Source organism: Saccopteryx bilineata, chromosome 3 (assembly GCF_036850765.1).
Source record: "Saccopteryx bilineata isolate mSacBil1 chromosome 3, mSacBil1_pri_phased_curated, whole genome shotgun sequence".
Classification (NCBI taxonomy): Eukaryota; Metazoa; Chordata; class Mammalia; order Chiroptera; family Emballonuridae; genus Saccopteryx; species Saccopteryx bilineata.
Genome location: NC_089492.1, coordinates 181873691 through 181899008, shown reverse-complemented (window position 1 = coordinate 181899008; position 25318 = coordinate 181873691). Strand labels below are relative to the sequence as shown.

At 40.2% G+C, this 25318-nt stretch overlaps 1 non-coding gene across 1 annotated transcript; it reads right to left on the bottom strand.

Moving 5' to 3' along the window:
* Positions 1–9634: 9634 nt before the first annotated feature.
* Positions 9635–9755, bottom strand: LOC136332392 (small nucleolar RNA SNORA32). Its single transcript, XR_010730661.1, has one exon. It is a non-coding gene; the product is annotated as a small nucleolar RNA SNORA32 (small nucleolar RNA).
* Positions 9756–25318: the final 15563 nt, after the last annotated feature.

Here is a 25318-nt window from a genome sequence, read left to right as displayed (position 1 = left end):
TATGAGGGTTATGTTGGCCTCATAAAATGTGTTTCGAAGTATTGCTTCTTCTTCAGTTTTTTGGAAGACTTTGAGTAGAATAGGAACCAATTCTTCTTTGAATGTTTGATAGAATTCACTAGTATAACCGTCTGGGCCTGGACTTTTATTTTTGGGGAGATTTTTAATAGTTTTTTCTATTTCCTCCCTGCTGATTGGTCTGTTTAGGCTTTCTGCTTCTTCATGACTCAGTCTAGGAAGGTTGTATTGTTCTAGGAATTTATCCATTTCTTCTAGATTGTTGTATTTGGTGGCATATAATTTTTCATAGTATTCTACAATAATTCTTTGTATTTCTATGATGTCTGTGGTGATCTCTCCTCTTTCATTTTGGATTTTATTTATTTGAGTCCTGTGCCTTTTTTCCTTGGTGAGTCTTGCCAAGGGTTTGTCAATTTTGTTGATCTTTTCAAAGAACCAGCTCCTTGTTTTATTGATTTTTTCTATAGTTTTTCTGTTCTCTATTTCATTTATTTCTGCTCTGATTTTTATTATCTCCTTTCTTCGGCTGGTTTTGGGTTGTCTTTGTTCTTCTTTTTCTAGTTCCTTAAGGTGTGAAGTTAAGTGGTTTACTTCAGCTCTCTCTTGTTTGTTCATATAGGCCTGAAGTGATATGAACTTTCCTCTTATTACTGCTTTTGCTGCATCCCAGAGATTCTGATATGTCGTATTTTCATTTTCATTTGTCTGTATATATCTTTTGATCTCTGCGCTTATTTCTTCTTTGACCCATTCATTTTTTAGAAGTATGTTGTTTAGTTTCCACATTTTTGTGGATTTTTCCCCCTCTTTTTTGCAGTTGAATTCTAGTTTCAAGGCTTTATGATCAGAAAATATGCTTGGTACAATTTCAATTTTTCTAAATTTGCTGATATTGTCTTTGTGGCCCAACATATGGTCAATTCTTGAGAATGTTCCATGTACACTAGAGAAAAATGTATACTCTGTCGCTTTGGGATGAAGTGTCCTGTAGATGTCTATCATATCCAGGTGTTCTAGTATTTCGTTTAAGGCCACTATATCTTTATTGATTCTCTGTTTGGATGACCGATCTAGAGCCATCAGCGGTGTATTGAGGTCTCCAAGTATGATTGTATTTTTGTTAGTTTTTGTTTTGAGGTCAATAAGTAGCTGTCTTATATATTTTGGTGCTCCTTGGTTTGGTGCATATATATTAAGGATTGTTATGTCTTCTTGATTCAACTTCCCCTTAATCATTATGAAATGACCATTTTTGTCTCTGAGTACTTTTTCTGTCTTGTAGTCAGCATTATTAGATATGAGTATTGCTACACCTGCTTTTTTTTGGGTGTTGTTTGCTTGGAGTATTGTTTTCCAGCCTTTCACTTTGAATTTGTTTTTATCCTTGTTGCTTAGATGTGTTTCTTGTAGGCAGCATATAGTTGGATTTTCTTTTTTAATCCATTCTGCTACTCTGTGTCTTTTTATTGGTAAGTTTAATCCATTTACATTTAGTGTAATTATTGACACTTGTGGGTTCCCTACTGCCATTTTATAAATTGCTTTCTGTTAGTTTTGTATCTAGTTTGATTCTTCTCTTTTGTTTTTCTATCATTTGTTTCTGTTTGTTTGTGTTCCATACTTCTTTCCTCTGTTGCTACCTTTTTTAAGTCAAGTGTTTTTGTGGTGGTTTTTTCAAGGGTGGTTACCATTAAGTAATAAAAAGGGTACCTACCATATTCATTGTAGTACCCTATCTTATAAGTATTTGTGCACTTCATCGTCCTTTGCTACTGTTAATCTCCATCCTCTCCCCCCTTTTTTTCCTTTGTTGCCACAGTTTAAGTTTGGTTTTATTGTGTTCTTGGTGGAGCTGTTACTTGTGGTGTTGTTTTCTTTTGTTCTTTGAATCTGGTTGGAAAACCCCCTTTAGTATTTCCTGGAGTGGGGGCTTTCTGTTGATAAATTCTCTCATCTTTTCTGTATTTGTGAATGTTTTTATATCTCCTTCATACTTGAAGGATAGCTTTGATGGGTATAGTATTCTTGGCTGAAAGTTCCTCTCTTTCAGGGCTTTAAATATTGGGGTCCACTCTCTTCTAGCTTGTAGAGTTTCTGCTGAGAAATCTGATGATAATCTAATAGGCCTTCCTTTATATGTTGTACTCTTCTTTTCCCTGGCTGCCTTGAGAATTTTTTCTTTGTCATTGGTTTGTGTCATCTTTATTATGATGTGCCTTGGAGTGGGTTTGTTGGGGTTAAGAAAACTTAGTGTTCTGTTTGCTTCTTGAATTTGAGGCTTTAGTTCCTTCCACAGGCTTGGAAAGTTCTCATCTATTATTTGTTTGAGTATATTCTCCATTCCATTTTCTTTCTCTTCTCCCTCTGATATACCTATTATTCTTATGTTATTCTTTCTGATGGAGTCAGACAATTCCTGTAGGGCTTTCTTCTTTTTTATTATTTTTGAGTCTCTTTCTTCTTCTCTCTGTTTTGCCTCAAGTTGTTTGTCTTCTATTTCACTAATCCTATCTTCAATCTGGGCTGTTCTGTTAGCTAAGCTTGTTACCTCGTTTTTCAGCTCGTGAATTGAGTTTTTCATTTCTGTTTGATTTGTTTTTATAGTTTCAATTTCCTTGGTAATATATTCTTTGTGTTCATTGAGTTGTTTTCTGATCTCCCTATATTGCCTTTCTGTGTTTTCTTGTATATCTCTGAGTATTTTTAAGATTTCTATTTTAAATTCTCTGTCATTTAGCTCCAAGGCTTCCAATATGTTAAGTCTTTTCTCCATAGATTTTTCCACATCTATTTGTGTTGCCTCTCTTTCTTTTGTATCCATAATATTCGATTTCCTCTTTCTTATCGGCATCTGATGGTGGTCTTATTGATAGCACTAATTAGAATTAATAAAGAGTAAAAAGTAAAAAAAAAAAAAAAAAGAGTAAAACACCCCACAAAAAAAAACAGTAATAATTTATTATTTCCCTTTTTTTTTTTCTCTCTTCTCTTTCCCTCCTCTCCCCTCCTCAGGGAAATATCGTGCCTATAATGGAGGGCCTGATTTGGGGTGAAGAGTTCGAGGGCAAAAAAAAGGGAGTAGGGACCTACTAAGTGCAAAAAAAAAAAAAAAAAAAAAAAGGAAGAAAATCTTAGACAAGCATAAGATGATTTGCTTGTAAGTGATGGTCAATTAAGAGATATAATGAGAGGGGTAAGAGGGAACCAGAAAAAAGGACCAAAAAAGAATAATAAAGAAGAAAAAATAAAAATAATAAGTAAAAATCTGTTGTATTAAGTGGAGCAAAGACTAAATACAATGGAGACCTTGGGTTGGGAGGACCCAAAATGCCACAAAAATAAACAAACAAGAAAAAAAAATAAAAACAAAAGCAAAAAAGAGAAATAAAGCCAAAAAAAAGCCTTGAGTCCCAAATTAACTAATTTGTTCATGATTGAGGATTATATGGGAGGAAAGCAAAATGAGAAAAGAAAAAACGAATAGAAAGGAAAAAATAAGAAAAAGAGAAAAACGAAGGAAGAAATAAAATAGGAAGAGAAAAAAACAAATAAAGCAAGACAAAAACAAACAAACAAAAAAAAAAACAAAAGAGGAGAGAATGAGAGTTAAATGTTTTGGAGTATAACCTTAAAGGAGCGTGAGGATGAAGAGGAAAAATAAAATGCAACACTCATGAGTAGTGTAGTTCAAGAAAGGGGAAGCATAAGATGGGCAGAGAATAGAAGGACCGAGGTGGAGGAAATAAAGGCAAAAAATAGAAGAAACAAACAACAACAAAAAAAAAAAAAATTAGTGGATCAACTTGTAAAGTCTGTGGGTTTTTCTTGATTTTGAGAGGTTAACTTCTTCCTTTTTCTTTTCTCTCTTCCTGGTCGGTGACTCTGTACCCCAGGCTCTGCCCCTGTGTCACTCTTAGGTAGGGATTTGCAGTTGATGGGATTCTATGGCAATGTCATATAATTGGCTTTAGTCTTGCTGGAAGTAAAGGCTTGTTGGCGTTTGCAGGGTCCAATGATGAGAGAGTTTGCTTTCCTGGATTCTGTCTCCTAGTCCCCCCTTTCTGAATTAGCAGCCTGGTGATCCAGCTATAAGGCTGCAACTGCTTCTGCCTGGGGAGTAAGAGGCTCAAAGAGCTGGGAAATCCCCACTCTATCCCCACTCAGTGCAGGGCTTTGGGAAAGGCTCTGACAGTCAGGGCGTCCAGTGTAATCAGGCGGGGGTGGGAGTCAATTGTTGTCAAGGTGACTGTTCAGCGCCTAGCATTCAGGTGGACCTCTCAACCCAGGCTTTCCACACTTTGTAGCCTGTTTTTGCAGGGAAGAAGAGGCACTAGTCTCTGCTTACGACTAGTGTAGTATAGACCTTATTATCTGCCAAGTCCTTCTTGTTAGCGTTTATCCCTGAATATGGAGGCTCTATCAATCAGAAGTTGCCCCCGCCCGTTTAGCGAGCGGCACTAAAAAATATCACGCCTCTTGTCTTGGATCGCTGAACTGAGAGAGATCTTATCAATTAGAACCGAGGGTGCGCAGATTTCATGTGTTAAGCTAATTTCAGTGATTGGGTCGCAGCTGTGCTTCTGAAGGTATTTTAGGCTGCCTGCGTGTGCCCCTCCCCCAACGCTTGATTGTTAGCTTGAATGGCTGGGTGAGGTGCCCCGCCCACGGAGAGAATCTCCCAAGCCTCTCCCGCTCACCCCGCCGCTGGCGGCTGGACCGCACCAGGCACAGGATAATCGAGCCCCCTGGGTGTGCGGGCCAGCAGGGCACCCTGGGCGCGTGGAATGCCCAAGGCACGCGCAAATGGGGCGCTCCGGGCACCGGTGGCCGGCGACCCCCACTCGCAGTGTGCGGGCCGCTGGGAACGTCAGCGGTGCTCAACCGGACAGGGCGCACGGCTGCTCGCGGCGGGTCGCGGCGGCTCGTGGCGGCCGCTCGCGGTGGTGGCTTGCGTCGGCTCGCGGTTCCCAAGTATATGGGCTGACTCACCACAGGCGCACTTCCTTGCGGTTTGAAAGAACGTCCCTGTGGCAGAATCCTCCACACCCTCGTCTCTCAGATTCAAGTGATAACAGTCCTTTTGCTTTCAGTTTGTGTGGAACTCTGGAATGCTCCGAGGATAAATTTTTCTGTTTCTAGTTGATAAATTTGTTGTGATTTAGGGGAGAGCTGTGGGACGCGCTGCTCACGGCGCCATTTCCGTGACATCACTTAACAAATCAATTTTTTAATGTTAAAAATTATGTATGTTACATAGGGTGGGACATAAAAATTTTAGAAAGGTTAAGGTGGGGCATGGCACAAAAAAGGTTGGGAAACACTGAGCTAAGGTCAAGAATTAAACAGAAATCTTGCTGAGGTAAGCCTAGTTTACTTTAAACTGGTGTTCCGCATCCTTCTAAAATGTGATAGTTTCTTGCTAGCAGTTTAAAAAAAAGTTCCTCCTGAATCAATTCAGCCTTTTTATTTTATTTCAATTAGGGCTTCACTATTTTATGTTGAGGTAAATATTCTCTGAACAACAGTCAAAGCTATCTATATTCAAATACAAACGTTAAACCTCTTCCTGAAGCAATTTTTTAAAAAAATTTATTAACTGCCATTCCAGAGAATTGTAGTAACAAACATGGCTTCTAGTGTAGGAATGCCTGGTTCCCAATCCTACTTCTACCATGTAACATCGTTATGAACTTGGACTTGAACTTCTGTGCTTTAGTTTCTCATCTATAAAACTGGGGAAGGGGACAGAGTACCTCCCTCATATTGTAATTGTGATGGGTAAACAAGATGTACAATGTTCAGAACAGTGTATGGTATAGTAAGTATTCAATACATATTAGGCATTATTATGCATATTTAAAAGTTGACCTTACTCATATACAAATACATACATACTATTAGACTACGCATGTGAGTGTGAATGTGTATGTGTGTATACATATTTGGATATGTATGTGCAATCATTTGTGTTTTACTTTGTGTTCTCAAGTAAAACACATAATAATTTAAAATTTTGATCTTCCAGTCCTTTAGACACCCTCAATGTAAACCCACACAAGCCCCTAGTGAATAAATTTTTCTCAGTCTCTTTTGCTTCTTCCTTCCTTCCTCCCTCCCTTCCTTCCTTCCTTCCTTCCTCCCTCCCTTCCTCCTTCTTTTCCTTCCTTCCTTCCTTCCTTCCTTCCTTCCTTCCTTCCTTCCTCCCTCCCTCCCTCCCTCCCTCCCTCCCTCCCTCCCTCCTTTCTTTCTTTCTTTCTTTCTTTCTTTCTTTCTTTCTTTCTTTCTTTCTTTCTTTCTTTCTTCTTGAAACCCTGGGTCTGTGTTAAGCTCATTGGCTTTGATTTGTGTAACAGAACCCTAAAAACCATTCATTCTAACTCCCATGCAAACTTGAAAGAATATGGGTCTTTCTTTAAAAGTCTTCTTAAGCTAGCCTTCTTGAGCATCAATTATTACTATTTCTCCACACCAGAAATTAGAAAACATACATTTCAATTTTTGCTTTGTTGGTTGTTGTCTTTTTATCTTTTCACTTCTTGCAAAACTGTTGTTGCAACCTCTTTTCCTCACTGTCTCTGTCAGTGCCCTGGGAACGCTTTCCATTTCTATGTTTAAATGCATGAACTGTTCTTTTGTACCTCTTGATCTTCCAGGTATTTTATATATCATTGTTTGAACTTTAGGTCTTCTAGGAATGCATATATTAACCAAATGGGTTGCCTCTAAGATCCCCATTTTTCCTTTCTTCAGTTAAAGAGGTTTGCCTTTCTCCCTTCATACCTGCTTGTTCCAATGGACCAGCACCCCTCCTCTCCTCTTCTCATAGTGTGCCATCCATGTACTTCCCCTGCTGGCATTACAGGCTTCCTGAAGCCTGTTCTCTCTGTCTGGCTCTTCCCCACATCTCAGCCTTCACAATCCGAATGCTTCCACCACATGATCACTATCTTCCAAATTGCCTTCCCGAAATACAGCTGCCACCCCTCTTTGCCGTGGTCAGTGCCAGGTCTAAAAGACCTGTCCCCTTGCTGGCTTCCCTTTCTCCCACCTTAAAAAGTGTCATCGTCACATTTTACTTGTCAAGCAATACGATGCATAAATCAGATATTTCCTTTTACTCTTTCATCTTTGCCACATGTAAGAAATAGTGTCTAATGACACATAGGCAAGAAGTTAATGGAAATTTAATTGAAAAAACTACCATCCCAGCAGGAATTAAACTTGGCCATAATACAAGAGGCAGATATTTCATACATGATGCTCTTGCATTTGGGTTAGCATGCTTATGTATAAACAATATCACTTTGGTAAACAGATAATCCTCATATTTTCCCAGTGTCACTTTGGTTAGTAGAATGAAGAAAGAAGTGAGTTCCAATTTAAATATTAGGGCTATCTACCTTAAGAATTCCAAAGAGGAAAGTTTTAATAAAAATAAGATTTAAATATTTGAGTTCTTCAGCCCTAATATGTGGAAATAATGAATATTTATACATATAAACACATCTTTTTCTTAGAGCAGCATTTAGTCACTCCTACTCAAAAGGACTCCAGGAGAATTTTTTTAGGTATTATGAGTCAAATCTCTGACTTTTCTAGAGGAAATTACATTATTAGACTGCCTTTGCTCCCTTCTTCTTTCGTATTCTTTTCCCCCAGAAGCCTAAATCATATGAAGCAATGGGCAAGATGTAGAGTTTTAGTATATGTGCTGCCAAAGCAAGCACAAGATGTACAGTTTTGATAATTGAACAGCAATAGAATTCTGCAGGAATTTTAACTATCAAGTTGCTATCATGTATTTTTATATTTTAAGTAAATTAATTAAGCCTAACAAACATGTTATGTCCAGGTGAACCAAGTCCTTTCATCCAATCTATAACACTCAAGAGAGCTGTGGTTTCCCAAGCAGGTTGGAAGCAGCATCTATCTTTAGCCCCTTAGAACTTTTGTATTTTACAACATTTTGCAGTTTGTTTGTTTGTTTGTTTGTTTGTTTTTTGGCCTGGTTAAGTAGCTATGTATGCATTACAAAATGAAATTTTAACTGAATTAACCTTCAGATAGATCATTGGGGAAAAAAACTGTAAAAGATTCACATAAAGAAACCTCAAACCTAGCCAGGCAGTAGTGCAGTAAATAGAGCATTGGCCTGGGATGCTGAGAACCCAGGTTCAAAGCCCCAAGGTTGCTGGCATGAGTGCAGGCTAACCAGCTTGAGCACGGGGTTGCTGGTTTGAGTGTGGGATCATAGACATGATTCTATGGTCACTGGCTTGATCCCAAAGGTCGCTGGCTTGAGCCCAGGGTCTCTGGTTTGATCCAAAAGGTCGCTGGTTGAGCAAGGGGTCACTGGCTTGGTTGGAGTCCCCCTGGTCAAGGCACATATGAGAAAGCAATCAATGAACAACTAAGGTACCACAATGAAAAATTGATGCTTCTCATCTCTCTCCCTTCCTGTCTGTCTGTCCCTATCTGTTCCCCTCTCTGTCTCTTGCTAAAAAAAAAAAAAAAAAAGAAAAAACTTCATATAGAAAGTACTACAGATAACACAGCCCAAGCAAACAATGAAAAAGTGGCAGAGCCAACAGACAAATCTCTTCTTGTACTTAGACAAGCTCTTCATCAATCATATTACAAGGAAAAATCACTGAAGAGTTTGCTTTCAGAATGTCAATTAATAAAAAAAGCAAAATTATTTTTTCTAAACTTAGCCATAATCATTAATAATGAATCCTATATTGTCAGTTATGACTTGAGATATTAGCTAGTGATAGCATAAAATCTCCATAATTAGCAAGATATTTAAAGAAATATCTTTTGCTCAAATCAGATGAGCCCACGCTCAAGCTGGTGACCTCGGGGTCTCGAACCTGGGTCCCAGCATCCCAGTCCGTCCCTGTCTATCCCTCTCTCTGACTCTCTCTCTTTCTCTGTAAAAAAAAAAAAAAAAAAAGCTTAAGCTTAGTGAAGTTTTATAAATTCTAATTGGGTTTCATATATATATAACTTTAAACCCAATCAGAAACATTGCAGATGTTGGCTTTCTAGTTTCATGGTGGGTGGTAGTGGAGCAACGAAACAGTGCCACGACTGGCCCACCATGAAAGCTGGACCGCTTACTAGTAGGCAGGAGAGACCAGGTTGACCAACACTGCAAAAGTGGGCGGTTTTTATAAAAAGGTTCACCATCACAGGCATAGGGGTAAATGGCCTATCTAGAATTAGCCAGACCTATGTAGAACCGCAGCTCCATTTTTGCTAGCTGGGTGACCTTGGACAAGTTAGTATTCTCTCTGAACCTCAGTTTTCCCATCTGTAAGATGGAATAAAGATACCTGTCTTGTAGATTGATACAAAGATGTAAAGCATGTAGCACAATGTTTGTGTACATGGTGAAAGTCCATTAGATGTCAACTACAATTGTTGTAGTTATTATATTATTCCCCTTAAAAGCAATCAGTTTTCCAGCTACACTGAACCACTCACTGTCTCCTTACCTGCATGTGATTGCTCCTCCTGAATGGCCGTTTCATCAGCTCCACATGGTCAAATATTATCTGTGCCCTTCAGTACATTTTATTTTATTTTATTTTATTTTATTTTATTTTTTAAATGTTCCCAATAGGCTGAATGCTAGCAATGTAGCAGAAATAAAACCTAATGGGAAAATGTTTTGTGGTCATGTCCACAGCAAATGAGAAACTGCATTCTAAAAGCCTTGGTAATGATAAATTCAGTCCATTTTAAATACTACCTGCTCTACCAAGTTTTCGCTTCACACTGCCCATCCAGAGCAAATTTCTCTCTCTCCCACATCAAATAATACTGTATTTGCATCCCACTTGTAGAGCTCAGAGTTTTCTACCTGGTGTGTAACACATATGACTTGCATATGAGTCATCTATTTATGTGTCATACTCCTTCACAGAGAATGAATTTCTGGAAAATGGGGACATTTACTATTGGTATGTGTCCTTCCCAAAACATGCAGTGTTACACATTGCCCTTAGTGACAAACAATCAATGAGTTGAATTAATTAATTAACATTTTTATCCACTCAGTATACAATGTCTGCTTGAAGCTAAAAGCCAAGCAATGAGGAGGGTCATCAGGCAGTAAATATTTCATTCTTTCTTTCTGCAATCCCTGTCACATGCTGCAGTTAATAAAAAGTTTATCTAGACATAAATGTGAACCTTCCCTCCTTACTCCCCACCATTAATTTCATGACCTTGAGGAAGACATTAAGTATTCTAAGCCTCTGTGTCTTCAATAATGAAAATAGGGAGCTGGGTTTAATATCTAAGGACTCTTCTGGTTGTAAATCCAATGTCTTATATTTCAGACAATGTCTCGTACAAGCAAATACAGAAATACGTAGGAGGGGAGAGCTAACACTACCAACTATTAGCCAAACATCAGAACTGAGGCCAGAAAAACAATGGAAAGATATATATGAGGAGCAACAGGCTGGCTAAAGCCAGACCTAAAGACAAACCCATCAGGCCCAAGACAAGGTTCAAAATGGAAGTTAGAGCATGAATAGGCTCAGGGTCTGTAAAAACAAGCAAACAGAAAAAAAAAAACCCACAACGAAACATCATCCACACCAGGTAGTTTAATATAGAAATTTTAACATGGGGATCTTTCCACAAAGGTATTGGAAGAGCTAAAACACAAAAAAGATAGTAATGCAACCCAGAGGCTAGCAAGAGGAGGGAGCCATTCTGCCTTATAGGGCTAAAGAAATAAAGGGAGGAGACAATGTTACCAGTGCCCAGGGTTGGGGAGATCTAACCAGAGAAGTTGTCCAGCAAGACCTGCAACCACAGATGAGACCCAGCTGCCCCCAAATACACCATTCCAAACAGAAAACATGAGAAAGAAATATCTTGGCTTCTCTGTTTCTCCTGCCTTCTGATAACTCTGATTGGCCAAATTTGGCTCAAAGACACTTGGCAAGAGAGTCTGGGAATGTAATCTATAGGGTTAGCTCCATGCAATACAAAACAGAACAGGAGCATATGAGGTTGTGAGCTGAGAGAAAACAGACTGCTAACCAACCCAGAGTAGTCTTGGATAATTTTTCCAGATTGAGTTTTCTCTTTGTGACTTTGAAGTTCCCACCTCAGCTGATGCCATCATACCTTGTTGTAAGATGTGTTGGAAAAGCTAAAACACAAAAAGGATAATGAGGAAACCCAAAGACTAGAAAAAGGAGTATTGACGCTTAGGGAAAACTAAGAGGCAAGTTGCTGACAAATGGCTTGATAGAATAGCATTTCGAAGCAGAGACCCTGCCATAAAGCACCCAGTGATATATGTTCCAGAATTCATTCCGAGATGCTTTCTAACATGTGTAATACTTCCTTATAACTAGGGCTTTCTTGGTACAGTGCATTTCCCACCCCCTCCCCAAAAATCATCCTTGTTTTTCTAACGGTGCAATATCCTTCTATAAACTACCAGTTTAATATCAACAATAAAACCATATTCCAATGATAAGTTGATCCTTCCAACAAAAACATAAGATCCAATAGTGTGTTTTCCTGCTAATGAGCACTAGGAAGCAACAACCTTTCTTTATACTTTTTCTTATATTTCATGGTAACATTGATTGACTTAGAGATGGCATTTATGAAAACCAGAGTAAAATGATGTCACATGTATATTTAACTTATACAAATTAAACTATATCTATTGAGGAAGAAAAAGTAGAGAGAGAAAGGGGGTACACATGTAAAAGTAAGGAGAGAGAGGAGGAAAGAGGGGAAATTTTCCAATGTGGACAATTCTACCCACCATTTTATTCAGTGAGTAAATGCCCTAGACTAGAGTGATCAGAATGTAAGAGATACAATCTTCTCAGCCCAACGTCAATGTTTATTCCTGCTTATCCCTCAGAGACTCTTGCCAAGATGTTCGTGTTTAAAGATTTGGCACTGAAAAAACTAAATTGTTGCTTAGGTAGTCTTAAAAATATGTGTTTTTCTATATACTATATATACCAATGCTGTATACTACATATGCTGCACAAAATGGACAAATCAAGATCTTTTAAAGGTGCTTTTTTAAAAATAAAATTGATTCTCACCTTACATGCTGACTTTAACCTTCTCATATGGTGTGATTCTGGTGCATATACACTGGAATTGAAAATTCAGTTAAGAGACTGGTAATGATACAGGAAGAGAAGAAAAGGACTTTCACAGTACACCAAAACAGGGCATTAACCTTAACTTCAGAGAGAGACAGAGATGGAGGGAAGGCATTACTGGAAATTACTGCAGCTGCAGGATTTATCCTCGTAGGCTATTCCCAGGATGCCCACATACTGCTTTGAGATTCGTTATAAGACAAAATAAGTTACTTCCTTTCTCTACCTCAGCTATCCCTCTCATAAAATTGGGGCATAATACCTGTTTCTTGCTTATTGTCACAAAAGAATATATAGGGAGTAGATCTAATTACTAGGTAATCCATTCTCCAATGATGAAGTGTTTAACACTCTAGAGCAGTGGTCCTCAACCCTGGGCCGCGGGGGCCATTTGGTACCGATCCACAAAGAAAAAATAAATAACTTACATTATTTTCGTTTTATTTATATTTAAGTCTGAATGATGCTTTATTTTTAAAAAATGACCAGATTCTCTCTGTTACATCCGTCTAAGACTCACTCTTGACGCTTGTCTCGGTCACATGATACATTTATCCGTCCCACCCTAAAGGCCAGTCTGTGAAAATATTTTCTGACATTAAACCGGTCAGTGGCCCAAAAAAGGTTGGGGACCACTGCTCTAGAGAATCCAAGAAGGCAGACAAATTTTGGTGGGAATGACCCATCCTCGTTCTGTTTATCTCAAAGATGAACCAAAGTTTGAGGTGTTGAGATAAATACGATAGTGTGAATGCTGCTTTGCAGAACAACTATCACAGTGATGTTTTTAATTAATGCAATGTATCAGGAGAAAGTTTTCCCTGACCTTAATCCAAATTTTTTCTTCATTTCCAAACCTGAAATTCTTTAGCTTCCTAATCTCAACTGTGTAATGTCCAAAATACATAAACAAACAATGAAGCAAACCAGGAAAATCTTATATAAGCTCCTGCAGTCTGAAAAGCTGCCATTAGTCATAAGCCTTCCTGTGCTCACCCTGCCCTGAACTCTGGGCCCCTGCTGCGTTCCACAGTACAGCTCTCTCTAACATGCCAGATTAATGCTGAGAAGGAACTTAAACCACAAAGGACCAAAAAGCAAATATTTTTGCCCAAAGCTAATGTAGCAAATTACATGCAAAATCTAAACTCCAAGAACCTTTTAAATGGTGCAAGTCTACACAAACACACAGCATTCAGTTTGCCAAGATCTAAAAACTAAATTAAATCTCAGTCAAGTCCCACTGGGGGACTTATAGAACCAGTTAACAGATCGAGTTCTGGTCTTGACAGGACCACTGGCTTACATCGTACCCCAGGTAATTCCTCTCACTGGGTTTCTCTTTGCCTGTCTATGAAGCTAGCATTTTGCCTTAAGTGCATAGGAATAATGAAGTAAAAATGTAAGCAGGGTACTCAAAGCTCTATGCAAGAAAGGTGTGTATGCATAATCAGGAACTCATTCAGCATGTCTTCTGCCAAGCTCTCTGTTGCCCTAACAGGGCTACCATGAATGACTGCTGTCTGTGAACTGCAAAAGGAGTTCAAGTCCAGTCCTCATTTTATCCTGAGCAGGGCTTCACACACAGCTGGAGAACATTGCCTTGTCTTCACACAGGATGCTCTCATCCAAGCCTACAAAGCTCATCAGCTCAGGAGGGGTGCTTTCTCTAATTCCCTTAAAGGTACCAAAGAGATAACAGCCTAAGTCCTAACCAGCAATGGAGCAACTATCAGAGTTTATATCATTTTGCAAAAAGCCAGATGAAAGAACGTTTACTGTGGCAGGAGTCATATTCACAACAAACATTTATAGTCAGAGGCTAGGAAAAAGCAGACATATGGAATTGAGAAGCACCTTTGCACCATGGTCTAGCCATGGACTAGAACCACCACATTCTACACCTTCATTTGCAGCTACAGCCCCAAGAAGCAAATGCAGAAAAACGGAGGAAGCTCACTAGAGAAAATCAGTGGCAAAGGAAAACTGGCCATGGCAGTGTTGCTTAAGAAAACCTGGAAGTTAACAAAATGCATCAGACTTTGTTTTGCTCATACACTCAGTTGTACACCAGAGAGCAGTGGTGGCAATATTTTTTGAGCACTTAGGAGGAAATGTATTTTTTTAAGTCAGTGGGTGCCATCAGTTCTGCCTTGTTTTCATTCCTGACTTTCTTTATGCTTAGATTCCGTGTTCTTCTTTTCTATCAGTAGGGAAATGAGTTACTGTCAATGATGGCCCACACGTTCATGAGTCCTGTGATTACCAATATCACCCTGATAAAACAGGCTAGTAAACTATTCTCCGGTGCCTGGGAAGAACACCCAGAGAAAGCATAGTGGTATAATCCAGAGTCAAGTGCAGAAGGCTGACAATAGGAAAAACCTGATGCCCATGCTGCACAAATACAGCCATGCCAGCCAACATACAGATCTATCCACGGACAGTTTTTTAAATCTTTACATGGATTCTGAATGTTTCTGGGCCAAGGGGCATAAGGAGGAAAGAGAAGCAACAAAGAAAGGGTAATCCTTACTCCCTGACATAAACTGTTATCAGAAAATCAGCATTCAGGACTCTGCCTCTGACAATGAGTCATTTTTATCTCTTTTCTGTACTTTCCTAATTTCTTACAATAAATGAGTGGTTTCTAATAAGCAAGAAGAAGGAAAAGTGACACTTATTATCTAAATGTATTTGATTAATAAATTCTTATAGTATATGTTTAGACAGTGAGTTTGGAGAGGAAAAACCTATTTTGTTCCTGAGTTTGGATAAACAAGAGTTAAGATTTCAGAGTACAGAGAATGATGGATTTATCTGAATCAATTTACTTCCTAAATTCCGAGAGGGGAAATTTGGATGGCCAGAGATCAAACAGCAGGAGACACTGATAATGAACTTGTAATAAACAACACTTTACCTCTTTTTCTTACACATAAGCACCAAATTATACTCCAATAGGTATATTTGCAATGTCTATCTCTGGAATAGTTTTATACCACAGTACTTTTATATGACAAACTGCATCCTCATTTTGGTTGCAAAAGCAAAGAACTTACCAGGTAAGTCATAGAAGCTAATAAATTGAAGACAACACAAGTAGTTTTCTTTGTCAAATTCACACAATAGAAATACTTGAGTAAGGATTGCTTTCTTAACACAAATCTGTGTTTTCTCAATTACTCTGACAATAGGCTAAGAATCTGAGATCTCTAGGCAAAAAGTATTAGGCAAGTAAAAATATGATTTCTTGACCTCAACCCATAAAGCCTTCCTTTGTGCTTTAGATAAATTAAATTAGAGAAAACAAAATCCTGGCCAAACCCATGACTATTACAGACCTTCAATGCCAAAGAAATAGAATTCATCAAGGGACTAAAAACTAAAACTTTACCCTACATACAATACTAAAAAACAAAAAAAAAAAAAATAGCATATTTGCCAAATGAACACAGTATTGCTAATATACCTCAAAAAAAAAAAAAAAAGATATAACCAGAGAACAAAATGTTTTATGTAAAAAGTGAGATCTGACCTCTTGGAGAATTTTTCCCTTTTCTTTAGAATCTTCCAAATATTTTGAACTTGTTTCCTGCATGGACTCTTTTAATTTTCCCTAAGATTCTTCACAGATATGAATTAAGTTTAAAAACACGAGTCAGAGACTGCGTGGTTTTGACCCATACCTTGAGCCCATGGAGTTCCTCCACATTTTCCCACAGGATCTCAGTGTTCTCTATGAGTGCTGTCCACTTGCCTCCCAGCAAAGGGCCACATTACTCAGTCACTCTTAATTCATCAACGTGGGAAGAGACTGTCACAGTGCTGATGTTAATCTAAAAGAGAAAGATCCCAACCAACTTTGGAAGACTGTTGGGACTTGTCTAATAGCCCTAACTCAACAGGTTAATCCCTTTTTTTTCCCTTACTGTGCTTAAAAGTGGCATGATTTTCAAATTGTTAAAATATATATTTATATAATACTGACTTATCAAGGAATGGAGTCAATAATATTGTAATGACTGCACAGTGACAGATCCAGGGGTCCCCAAACTTTTTACACAGGGGGCCAGTTCACTGTCCCTCAGACCGTTGGAGGGCCGCCACATACAGTGCTCCTCTCACTGACCACCAATGAAAGAGGTGCCCCTTCCAGAAGTGCGGTGGGGGTCCAGATAAATGGCCTCAGGGGGCCGCATGTGGCCCATGGGCTGTAGTTTGGGGATGCCTGGTTAGACTGTGTGGGGATCACATCATAAGGTATATAAATGTCAAATCCCTATGTTGTACAACTGAAACTAATATAATACTTTGTTCCAACTATAATTTTAAAAAATGTTTTAAATATTGGCTTACTTGTGGTTACCTGGGATCAAATTTCATATTTTCAGTCACAAATCTAAGTAGACCTGTTTACTAAGTGTGTGAGGAGTGAGGAAGAAAAAGAAGAATTGTAGGGGAACGGGGAGGGCTGAAAAACAACTCACACTGAAACATACAAATACCTCTGAAATTCTCATTTCAAAATAACAGTAATTCCCATAAGAAAAGGTCTTGTTATTCCCATTTCACAGGTGACAAAATCAAGAGTGGAAGGTTGAACAAGTTGCCCGAGATCTCATAGTTAGGAATGATGGAACTGAGTTTCCTAACTAAATCTAATCTCTGTTCTTCCCTTTATTTTTAATTAAATTTATTGGAGTGACATTGGTTAATTAATCCCTGCTCTTTCAACCTCTAAAATCTATCAGAAATATTAATCAAAGAGTGTTTGATAAAATAAATTTGAATAGAAAACAAAGAAAAGCTAAAAAAAAATTGGAAATGGTTTGAAGCTCTTCTAAGTTAGTTATCTTCTCATTGTCATGTTATTCATGTTACTGTCAACCTAACTTCCTTTCTGTAGAGACATATTAAGGTAAACACTTACTGCTCTGATTTCTTCTTAATCTCTTTCCTCTCAGTTTATTGTTATGTTGGCCAACATGTCTCCCAGGACATCAGCGCAAGACTGCTTCTACCTTCCCCAGTCTCCTAACCCGGCAGGCTCTCCCTCCATTCTTCCAGAACCCTCCCCCTAGCCTACCAAACTTGCACTCAGCTGCATAAATGCTGCCTTCATCAGTAACTGAGACTTCATCCTCTTCAGCCTTCCCTTCATGTCAGCCCCACCTTTCCCCAACCTTAATATCTGGAATTACAAAACATGCTGGACAAGGGCCCATGACCCTCAAACCTGGCCCACCACAGGCACACACCATTTCAACACAGCCAGGCCCTGGCAGGCACTGAGTAATTCTGGTATTTGCCCATCATCAGCTTCCTGGATCCTTTCCCCACTAGAGCTGGTGCAAACCTTCTCATCTTGACTTCACATCCTGGCCAAATATCCATATCCTTCTTCACCAAGTCATCAGAGACATTCTAGCATTAGTTTTGCCTTTGAGCTCTCGCTTTACCCACCATACATCCTTCTCCTGCTTCTCCCCCTTCTCTCTCTTCTCCTAAAACCTATTCCCCTCAGAACTCCTTTACAAAGCCTGTCCTGAGTGTTGCTTCCCTCTCTGAAGTCCCGAAGCACTCCCTGTTTGTACCTTTCATTTGTCTTTTAAGGTCCAGTTGCCAAGTATTTGTTGTCTTTTTTCATTTTGAATCTTCCTTTAATATTTTAATTGCAAAACAACATTCTGACTTATTTTTTACACACATATCCTATATACCCAACCAGATTGGGTGTCCTCCAATGCTCTTTCCTTTCCCATCTGCTCAGTTCTCTCTCCAGTGACTCCCTGGGAGAAAGCTCATCTACTGTAATTACCATGCGTGCTGCACATATTCTTGTCACCAAGCCCCTGCTCAGGACCCCCAGTAACTTTCCCCCTCTCCTTACTAATCTAGATCCACAGTCTTCCCAAGGCCACTTAAAATTCCAATGAAACCTCCAGCAAATGCAGGTCTGCAATCATCTGTTCTCTGAGTCTTTACAGCCCTCCTGTCTATGCAGACAGGTTAATGCTTCTATATTTTTGTTTGATTGTGTCCATGAGTATGTGTACCTCATATTCCCCCAAATAGATTAGGATCTTCCTGAAGACAGTAACCAAGTCTTTGAATTTCTCATAGTATACAGCACAGTGCTAGGAATTCTGAAGGTACCTCTTAATTACCTCCAACCTACATTTCAAAAGGTAAAACATAACTCAGATATTTTTCTGGTTTGTTTCAAATATGTCACAGTAAATGAAGGCAGTCGCAGTTCTAAACTGAGCAAAATCATGAGCACAAAGTGAGCAAACCCTAACCCTTAGAGGGAGGGGTGTTGTGTGCCTAAGACTCTCACAGGACACCAAGTTCAGTGACAGCGTAGACAACACCCACTTCACAGGGTCATCTTGTTTAGTTATCTGAGCCCAGAAGCACAGCACCTTGAAACAGTTCATCTGATCCAAGAATTCAGCCCTCGTTTGCCCAAATGGAAAGCTGGAGGTGGCCAAGCAAAGCTGACCTGATGAAAACCAGTGTGTTCAGCTTCCCTTCAGATCAGCAACCATAATTGCCACTAGCATTTAACATGGCACCAATCACACCTGTGTTCTGGGGCCAGGAACAGTGGCCAGTTCAGCACCTTCTGAAGCCAGGTGGCTGAGGTCCAAGACAAACAAGACTGAACAGATGAATTGCAGCAGTGAGACCCAGCAGCTGCCATTGTAATCCAGGGAGCTTACTCACAACCCAGCCAGGCAGGGTATAGTCTGTAGTGTGTGGATTTAGGGTTGATTTAACCTTCAACCCTCTGAGTTGGTTCTCCACTAATTACTAATGTTAAGAAATTCTCTTGATGCTTCCTGGCCTAAAAATGTTGTTAGCTCTCCTGGATCAGGAAGGTAGGTAGGCACCATCTTAGAAGTGAGAGGTGGCAATCCATAAACACAGTCTACATACAAATGACAATGAAAAGCCTACAACAAACATTCCCTGGCTCTTTCAATATAAATTAAGATCATAGGAACTGGTAACCATTTACAATGCGCCATAAAGTTCTCAGGGTCATATTCTAACAAGACAGCCCCTCAATGTCCATTAGTTTAAAAGCCAGTCAGAATGGGAAAAGGGTAAAGTGCAGATACCATTGACCCAGCAGCTTCTATATTTTGTAGGGTTTTTTTTTCATATCTAGCAATAGCCATTGTGAAAACAAGAGAAAAGCCCACGCACACCATGACTGCTGACACCACCAATCCAGCTCCCCAGCCAAACCAGTGGAGAAAGTACCTACAGTCCTTTTCCCATGAGGCCAGCATCCCCTGAGGCATGACAGTAGAGCCACCTGGGCCCAGGAAACATTAATCTTAGTGTTGAGAGTCCAGAACTTTAATTAATTTATTTACTCAACCAATAATTTATCAAGCATTCACTATGTGCAAGACATGTGCTCTAAAGTCTAGGGTGTAGCAATCTTAATGTAGGAAAAGTCTCTGCTTGCTTGAATCTTATATTCTAGTGAGGAAGAGATAGACAATTAATAAGTAAACAAGTAAATGTTTAGACAATCAGATGGTGACAAGTGACATTTCAGAGAGACCCTAAGGAGGTAGAGGAGAAGCTATGCACAATTGCTGTTATTATTACCACTATTAGAGCTAATAATGGTAAGATTTCATCAACAATTTTAAGGACTTTGCTATATTAATCAAGACCCAGTTGAGAGACAGAAGCCACACCAACAGAGCTAATTTAATATAAAGAAATGTTAATTAGGAATAAAGTCATTAACCAGGTAACTGAATGTGTAAAAAAAAAAAAAAAAGAGCTACTGCGGGAAGCTGTCTTCACCCTTAGGGCTGGAGAAACAAAGCATGAACAATTAAAATTTAGAATCTCAGAAAGGAGTGGAGTCTAGACCACTGATAGGGGGCAATGGTAGCCTGAGGAAGCACAGTGACACTGGTGTTTGAATGTGGGAAAAGTTGCAAAGTAGATTTAACTGTTGCACAGAAGGAACTGTCACTGCCAGGGTAAAGAAGAGGGCCTAGGTGCCACTCACAAGAGCCACAAGCTGATAGGGAACCCACAGAAAACAAAATAGGAAGGGGCAACTCCCTTCTTCTTACTCCAGAGGCATTGTCTCCCTCTAGTACTCCCTACTGGCTGAGCCCAACAGGGAGCCCATTGACAAAGGAAAACAGTGGTTTTCAGGGACCCAACCCCAGCAACATAAAATCAAGTGTAGAAGGATGAAGTTGGAGTTGCTAGGCAATGGCAATAACTGACATCTTCTGGATGGCACAGGAAGGCACCAAAGGACTTTGAATAAGGGAGTGATGTAAGCTGAGTCATCCTGACAGCTGTGTTGAGAGTAGACAGTAGGAGGGCAATAACAGTAGCGGTAGGAAGAAGTGGTTAGATTCTGGATATTGTTAGTCCCACGGGATTTTCTGATGACTTGCTTGTGGGCTATGGAAGAAAGAGAGGCATCAAGGGTGACTCCCAAACACTGGCCTAAGTAATTGAATGGAGACAGATTTGCAGAGAGGGGAGAAGACTGAGCAGAAGCACACTCATGTGGGGCTATAAAGGGAAGGGGCTAACCAAAGCTCTTACTGGGGCATGTTTGTTTTGAGGTGTGGTTATGCAGTCAAATACCCAAGTCAGAAGCTCAGGGGAAAGTCTACATTACTGATGTAGATTTGAGATTCATTCATCATATAGATGGATTTTAAAGCCATGTGACTGGATGAGATCAGCAATAACATGTCAACATGGCTCAGTGCACAATGGCTAAGAATAAGGTTTGGAGTCAGAATACTGTAGATTTGAATCCAACTCTAACACCACAGGGTATTCCCAGGCACTACTGCACCACTCTGAGCCTTGAATCCCTTTTCTATAAAATGAGGATGGTAATTAAACTGACTCCACTGGTCCTATGTGAGGATTAAATATGTCAAGGTAAGGAAAGCCCTTATGCCAGTGCCTGACACTCATTCGAAGCTGGAAATGGGATAGCAGTGGAATTTGTTCTCTCAGTGCAAAAGCTAAGGACAAAGGAAGTGGAGAAAGGAACCTGAGTACATAAAGTGAAAGAACTGTTCCTCTTATTTGTGAGTAACTGACCGGGGGTAAGAGGAGACACAAGACAACCATCAAACATGAACAAAAACAAGACAGATTCACACACAAAAAAATTCTCAATAGAAAAAAACTACTAATCCTTTAAAATGCCAAAACTGAGTTTGCATGGCAAGACTCACATAGAAACATAATCTTTGCCATGAGCTAATGAGGCATCAGCATGTGCCTGTCATGCACTGGATGAGCTAGATATGAGTCAGGATGAGCACTGTATCAGCATGACTCAACCCCCACACACCAGTCACCACTCACTCCCGCTCTGCCTGGGAGCACAACCCTATTCTCCTCCCATTAATTATGCACCTCTCATTAAGTATTTTCACATGAGGCAGGCATTTCTTTCCAGAGCTCAACTGCAGGGTTATGTAAGGTTCTACCATATTCCTGGCCCAGGGATTGAGACCAGCTGCCTTCACAGGGCGCTCCCTTCCTAAGGGTAGGTCAATTCAGGAAACCAAACTGCAGATCACAAAGCTTAGGAAATTAAGCAGTGGGGTAAAAGAGGCTGACTATCCTCAGAGCTTGCACTCTTGGAGTATAGTGAGCACCCTGCTACTGCACCCCAGTATGTGAATCAGAGCTCCCTCTCCCAAGGTTGGCATGAGAGACCTTGTCACAAAGTCTCCCCACAGCCACTTTGGTATCAAAAGCTCTTCACATTGTTCTGCTGACAGCAGCCGTTTCTGCACACATTCCCAGCACTTTTACAAAATAAAAAATTCTACTGTCCAGGGATTATACTCCAAACAGCTGTTTCTGGAGACTAGGAGAGATCCATCTGGAACAGTGATTTTTGACCTCAGCTGCAATTGGAGTCTCCAGGGACGACTTTGAGGGCACTGATGCCCAGGCTCCACTCAGGCCAACCATGATGGGCTGCACTGTGTTCCCCCCAAATTCATATGTTAAAGTCCTATCCCCACCCTCCCTACCTCAGAATGTGACCACACTTTAGATAGCATCTTTAAAGAAGTAATTAAGGTAAAATAAAGTCATTAAATGGGACCTAATCTGCCTGACCAGGCAGTGGTGCAGTGGATAGAGCGTCGGACTGGGATGCTGAGGACCCAGGTTTGAGACCCGGAGGTCGCCAGCTTGAGCGCGGGCTCATCTGGTTTGAGCAAAAGCCCATCAGCTTGGACCCAAGGTCGCTGGCTAGAGCAAGGGGTTACTTGGTCTGCTGAAGGCCCACGGTCAAGGCACATATGCGAAAGCAATCAATGAACAACTAAGGTGTCGCAATGCACAATGAAAAACTAATGATTGATGCTTCTCATCTCTCCGTTTCTGTCTGTCTGTCCCTGTATATTCCTCTCTCTGACTCTGTCTCTGTCTCTGTGTAACAAAAAGGGGGGGGACCTAATCCACTATAACTAGTGTCCTTATAAGAAGAGCAGATTAGGACACAGACAAGTACAGAGGAAATACTATGTGAAGACTGAGGGAAAAAACAGCTATCAACAAGCAAAGAAGAGAGGCCTCAAGAGAAATCAGTCCTGCCAACACCTTGATCTCTGACTTCCAGACTCTAAAACTACGAAACAATAAACCTCTGTGTGGTTAAGCCCCCATTCCGTGATACTTTGTTATGTCAACCTTAGGAAACTAATATGCCAATTGAATCAGAATCTCTAGGAATGAGGCCAGTATATTTTAAAGTTCTTCCAAGTGTTTTGATTGTGCATCTGCAATTTAGAACTCACTATTCTAGACTATAAATTCCCTTGTCTGCTAAAATTGGTGCTGACCCATTAGATTGTTTCTCTAAGACCTGCATCATGTACACTTGACATAAATTTCTTCTTTCTTTCCTTCATTCTTTCTTTCCTTATTTCTCTCCTTCCTCCCTCCCTCCTGTCCTCTCTTTCTTCTCTGACAAATGAACAGGAGAGATCACAGCCCTCACCTCACCCTCAAATTCAGCATAAAGGAAGCTAAGTCCCATCTACTATCTTTCTATTAAAATCTGAACCACTAAGTAGCCCTTAAGAAAATCCTTAAGAGAGCCAAAGATCTAGTTGGGCTTAACCTAATGAAAGACTCTAAGTCAGGGAAAAGACCTTGTGCAAAGTCTAACAGGAAAACATGAAGCAATGCCTCCTCTTTTGGAGAGTCCCATGTCAGACAGAACATCTTTTTTATTAATTTCTGCTTTGTTTAGCTTTTTGAATGTCCTACTATCCACAGCAACATCTTTCCAGGAATGGTCAAATGGCTACTACAAGTGCAGCAAGAGGCAAGGCTGCAGCCAGATACTGGAGACAGATCTGTGTGAGTGGCCAGGACTCATTTTCCTGCCAATGGTTGGTTCAGAATAAGCCACCAGCAGTACACTGGTCATTGCACCTTTTAAAATAATGATGCCAAGATGGACTTGGGAGCATGCCAGCCTCCATTCCTTCCCTTTGCCTCTGTTTCCCTTCCCATCACACAGACATGGGAAATCTAGACATCTGAGCACCACTTGGGTGAAGGTGAACAATTAGAGTTTTAGTCATCTTTGTTTTCAACATCCAAACCTCATCCACATGTTTCCAATCATTGGCTTGCCATCCCTTTCCCCTCTATTTTTATTCATTCCTGAAAGCTTCTACTTTCAGTCACTGCATGGGGTAAATTTTCAGGTACAGTTTTTAAGCTGCATGACTTCTATTACAGCCAAGAGGAGGCAGGTGACCGACATCAATGCAGTCTTAAAAATCCACTCCACAGCTTACTACCTTAGTTTTTGTCTATTCATTTTCATAGCATGTAGTGAGGTTGGGTTTTAATAAAGCCTTCTTTGAGAATGGCTCTATCTTTCACAGAGGGCCTGGGGTAGGGGAAAGTAAAGGCACTGAACCGAAAGAGAGAACAGAGGAGAAACCTTTGCAGAGCACTTTTCTTAGGCATTTAATCACATCTAAGAGAGGGGGGATGAGGGGAGGGGAGGGGCACAAAGAAAACCAGATAGAAGGTGATGGAAGACAATTTGACTTTGGGTGAGGGGTAGGCAACATAATCAAATGTCAAAATAATCTGGAGGCCCTGGCCAGCTGGCTCAGCGGTAGAGTATCGGCCTGGCGTGCGGGGGACCCGGGTTCGATTCCCAGCCAGGGCACATAGGAGAAGCGCCCATTTGCTTCTCCACGCCCCCCCTCCTTCCTCTCTGTATCTCTCTTCCCCTCCCACAGCCAAGGCTCCATTGGAGCAAAGATGGCCCGGGCGCTGGGGATGGCTCCTTGGCCTCTGCCCCAGGCACTAGAGTGGCTCTGGTTGCGGCAGAGCAACCCCCCGGAGGGGCAGAGCTTCGCCCCTGGTGGGCGTGCCGGGTGGACCCCGGTCGGGCGCATGCGGGAGTCTGTCTGACTGTCTCTCCCTGTTTCCAGCTTCAGAAAAAATACAAAAAAAATAATAATAATCTGGAGATGTTTTCTTGGAACATATGTACCCTGATTTATCAATGTCGCTGCATTAAAATTAATAAAAATAAGATAAAATATATATATATATAAACTGAGAGAACTCTACAAGAATTGTCTGACTCCATCAGTGAAAACAATATAAGAATAATTGGTCTATCAGAATAAGAAGAGGGATAGAAGGGAATGGAGAGCCTATTCAAACAAATAATTGATGAGACTTTCCCAAACCTTTGGAAAGAGAACCTCAAATCCAAGAAGACAAGATAGGTAATAACAAGTGTTGGAGAGGCTGTGGAGAAAAAGAAACTCTCATTCCCTGCTGGTAGAAATGCAAATTAGTACAAATATTATGGAAGAAAGTATGATGGTTTCTCAAAAAATTAAGACTAGAACTACCATATGACCCAGCAATCCCTCTACTGGGTATCTACTTCAAACACTCAAAAACATTGATACATAAGGACACATGCACCTCATGTTCATCACAGCATTATTTACAGTGGCCAAGATGTGTAAATAACCAGTTTCTCGACAGAGGATTGGATAAAAAATATGTAGTACATACACACAATAGAATACTACTCAGATGTTGGAAAT